This window comes from Bos javanicus, chromosome 4, assembly GCF_032452875.1.
Source record: "Bos javanicus breed banteng chromosome 4, ARS-OSU_banteng_1.0, whole genome shotgun sequence".
Classification (NCBI taxonomy): Eukaryota; Metazoa; Chordata; class Mammalia; order Artiodactyla; family Bovidae; genus Bos; species Bos javanicus.
The window spans coordinates 93,329,380-93,334,062 of NC_083871.1; the positions used below are offsets into that span (position 1 = coordinate 93,329,380).

The following is a 4,683-nucleotide window of genomic DNA, read 5'->3' on the forward strand; positions in this document are numbered from 1 at the left end:
TGCTCAAACTACCGCACAATTGCACTCATCTCACACGCTAGTAAAGTAATGCTCAAAATTCTCCACGCCAGCCTTCAGCAATATGTGAACCGTGAACTTCCTGATGTTCAAGCTGGTTTTAGAAAAGGCAGAGGAACCAGACATCAAATTGCCAACATCTGCTGGATCATGGAAAAAGCAAGAGAGTTCCAGAAAAGCATCTATTTCTGCTTTATTGAGTATGCCAAAGCCTTTGACTGTGTGGATCACAATAAACTGTGGAAAATTCTGAAAGAGATGGAAATACCAGACCACCTGATCTGCCTCTTGAGAAATCTGTGTGCAGGTCAGGAAGCAACAGTTAGAACTGGACATGGAACAACAGACTGGTTCCAAATAGGAAAAGGAGTTCGTCAAGGCTGTATATTGTCACCCTGTTTATTTAACTTATATGCAGAGTACATCATGAGAAACGCTGGACTGGAAGAGTGTCTTATGGCTCTGGGCAAAGAAGGGTTTACTGGTATTGACTAGGCAGGACACTGCTCAAGACCGCCCACACTGAGAAGGATCTGGCCTCAAACTCCATCACCTCCCCCAGAGAGAAGCCCGGGCTGGGACCCAACCCCAGTCTCAGCCCTGAAACATTCTCCACAAAGTCCCCCTGGAGCCCTTACTAGGAGCCACCTCACTCCCTGGCACACCCAGCGAGAGAAACAATTAGGGAATGCATACTGAGGTAATGGAATGACGCGTTGAGTGGCTTTTATTTATAAGCCAGTTTGAAGCTGGGGAACAATTACCCAAAAAAGTCCCTTTGGTTTGAGAATAGATGAGCTGTTGATTTTCTCTCTGGCCATGACTAGTTAGCTGAGTCAGTCATCTGGTCCAGACACTCCTGGATGGAGATAATAAAACTTGATCCCCTGAGTACAAAGGAATGTTGGCCAATCTGTTCTCTAAAGTGAGAACCATTCTTCCTCCTATCCAAGAGAAGAGGGTGGTTTATTAGGAAGCCTATTTTTACATGGACGGTGGAGAGGGTTTCTTCAGGCTTATGGTTTTTACCTCGATCCAAGTGAGTATCTGTTGCCCCTGGTGGGTTTTTTTGTGTACACCCCTGACTTTCTTTCTTCATTCTTGCACTCATTTATTCCACAGTCATTTGCTGAGAGATATCTGCAGCAGCAACTGTGCTGTGAGGGTGAGATGAGATTAATCTGATAGAGTGCTTACCAAAGGCCAGGCACACAGAAGTGCTTGGGAGTCGTTTGTTTTGTCAGCAGTATTGCCAAGTGCCAGATGCCAGCCTAGATCCAGAGATCAATAAGATAGATCTCTGTTCCCCCAGAAGCTCCCAGCCTCCTAGGGGGCAGCCCCACCCCTGGAAGCAAGCAAGCGTCCTGGGATGTGATGGGTGTGGTGCCGTGCCGGAGCCTCCTGGGTCTCCTACAAGGCCCCAGTTTCTAGAGGGGTGACCTCCTCCCTCTCTCTCATTTGGGGAACCCCATCTTGAAGAACCCCACCCTGGCCACCCTTAGCTGATTGGCCAGCTCGTCCCTGCAGCCTCCCTGGATGGGATGAACAGGGCAGGCCAGGGTGAGGGAGGAAATGTGTGTATTTACAGAATGTATTCCCATTTTTGGTTTTCTAGAAAGTCTGGGTAGCATGTGTACTGTGTTTAAAACAGGCTTTGGATTCAGATAAATGTGATCCTTGTAAGCTGAGTTTTGCCAAGTTTCATTTTCTTACAGTGGGGTGACAGCTATTTCACAAGGCTGCCATGAAGTTAAGAAAGAGCTGTAAAGCACAGATCACACCGCTCACCCTACCGTAAGCATTAAGTGGCAGCTCTCCTAGCGTGTATTTTTTTCCCTGCTCTCAGATTACATCATTATAACTCCTTTCCTTTTCCAGCACTTTACAGTTTGCAGCATACTTTCTTTCTTTTTTAAGTCTATTGAATTTGTTACAATTATTGTTTCTGTTTTATGTTTTGGCTTTTTGGCTACAAGACATGCAGGATCTTAGTTCCCTGACCAGGGATCAAACCCAACCCTCTGCACTGGAAGTGGGAGTCTTAACCCCTGGGCCACCAGGGAAGTCCCTGTAGAGTGCTTTCACTTATGTTTTCTCACCTGATCCTCAAATGACCCTGTGAGACAGGGCAAGTGTTCCTTCCCCAACTGACAGATGAAGAAACTGAGTCATTTAGCAACTATCACCTAATCAAGGGTGATCGAGGACAGGTTTCTCAGTCCCCATCTAGGAGACTGATGAGTTTGGAGGATTTTTTCTGGTGGTCTAATCATGAGATAAGAAAGAAGAATGGTTCATTCTGGGTGCGGGAGACATCAAACTGGCTCCCCTCAGCCCTGGGCTTCTCACAAGGGCAGCTGGGGGAGCCTGGCCCCTTCTCTGCCCTTCCCCAGCAGCACCACATGAACTCCACTTGGCAGCCTGGGGGAGAGCTGGATGGTCACAGGGAAGATGGAACAGTCCCTGCAGTGGGCTGGGGAAGAGCAGAGAGCGCTGAGAGGTGAGGCCTGCTGGAGTGGAGCCGGCCTGGGCTGGGAGCCAGCCTGGATGAAGAAACTCTTGCAGGAACCACAGACTGTGGCTGCTGCTGAGGTGGCAGAGAAGGCACATCTGGCAAGGGATAACCATCAGTGGCTCGTTGGTCTAGGGGTATGATTCTCGCTTAGGGTGCGAGAGGTCCCGGGTTCAAATCCCGGACGAGCCCTATTTTTCCTGGATTTTTCTTTTTTTCCATTCCCTTTTCTCCACCACACACACAAGTACACACTGCCTGCCTTTTCTAAAGTTAGAAGCAGAGATGATGCAGTGGTGAGTGAATAAAGGACTCAGGACAAGCTGCCAGTCAATTTCCCCACTAGCCATGTCCTGTAGATAGCCCATTATTCCCACTGAGGCTCCAGGTGGGAACCTGAGAAGATTATAGAGCCAAAATGTTGCCTTGTGTCAGGCAGAAAGCCTCTCAGCCTCAGAGAAAGAGCAGGGAGTCAGGACTGAGGAGTGGGTCTGAGTTGGAGGTCAAGAAAAGGCAAACCCACCATGCAAAATCCAAGCTATGAAATACACTGGCTTCAAAGTCCAAAAGCTAGGATCAAAGTTACAATTTGGAGTCTCAGCTTTCCTCTTGGTAAAATGGGAACAATAATATTCATTTCTCAAAGTTGGGAGGATTAAATCAGAAACTGTATGTGAAAGCCCTTTGCAAACTATAATGTACCTTACCGACAGGGATTATTAGGAATACTACTAAAGGTAAAGAGAATCTAGAAAGGAAATTCTGACAACATGACAGACTGAACTAACGTAGCTCTCCCTTCACCTAGTGTCCCTAAAACATACACAGAAATATTGCATAAAACAGAATTTAAAAACTAAAGTATGAACAATTGCAAAATTGACTTTGAAATTTCCAGATATCAGAATTTAATAAGGAATACAAGGGACTTCCCTGGCAATCCAGTGGTTAAGATTCTGCTTCTAATTCTGCTTCTAATCCCTGGTCAGAGAACTAAGATCCCATATACTTCACTGTGTGGCCAAAAAGTGAAAGAAAAGAAAAAAGGAATACAAAACAAAGAAGGGAGAGGGGAAGAAGGAAAAGAGCTATCACAGGAGCCCATGGTTTATTTCAGACACAGATAACAGATATATTGCTTTCAGTTCTAGGCTATGTCCCCTCAGCCCAGCAGACACAAAGGGCCGGGACTGAGCCTTCTACATTAAAGTTTAGAACATCGAAGATCTACCTTATCCATGGCAGGAAGACTAAAAATGGCACACTCTAGTTCAAGGAAGCAGAGGAAAAAGGGGGAGAAATGTAAGTCAGCTCTGAGAAACTGAAGTCCAAGCCTGAGAAGATGCTTGTGTTGCCTCTGGGTTTATCTGCATGATGTTGAATCCTCAAGCCAAGAAATTCAATATAAATTGGTTTAGGAAAATCCCTAGGAATACCACAGGACTCCCTGGGAATACCACAGGAATCCCTAGGAATACCACACAGCCACAGAAAGCAGGAAAGAGCTCTCCAAGCATGTTTCATAACCCAAGGTATATCTCACTAAATAAATGGAAATCTCACTAAAAAGTGACAAGTCAAAAACACCTACTGAAAAAGAATTCATAAGAAAATATTAAAAGCTAGACAAGAAAGCAATCCATCATAAGGAAGAATTGGCAGACACAGCAGACAGGACAATTAACACACTAAGAACGGTGCATAATAGAAAAATATGACAAGCAGTGTATAAGTTTTCTTAAAAGTGTTAAAGATGAAAGACAAGAAAATAAACAATAATGAAAATATTGCACTATGAAGAAAAGCAGCTCATTGAGGGAAAAAAACCAAAACTTTAGGAAATGAAAGATACACCACTAAAGACTCAATGCATTAAACAGTAGACTTGACCCAGCTGGAAAGAGAATTGATGAACTGGAAGATGAGGCTGACGAAAGTGTTCAAAATAAGGGGGGAAAGGGGAAAGTAATGAGATACAAGATATGAAAGAATAGTTAAAAGACATGAGGAAAAGAACACTATATATATATATGTGTGTGTGTGTATATATATATACACATATATATTATATACTCATAGACTTTTGGGCTTCTCTGATAGCTCAGTTAGTAAAGAATCTGCCTGCAATGCAGGAGACCCCAGTTTGATTCTTG

The 4,683-nt window shown here is 44.5% G+C and overlaps 1 non-coding gene across 1 annotated transcript; it reads left to right on the plus strand.

Annotated features, from left to right (window-relative positions):
* The first annotated feature begins 2,650 nt into the window (after positions 1–2,650).
* Positions 2,651–2,722, plus strand: TRNAP-AGG (transfer RNA proline (anticodon AGG)). The gene has a single exon. It is a non-coding gene; the product is annotated as a tRNA-Pro (tRNA).
* The last annotated feature ends 1,961 nt before the right edge of the window (positions 2,723–4,683 follow it).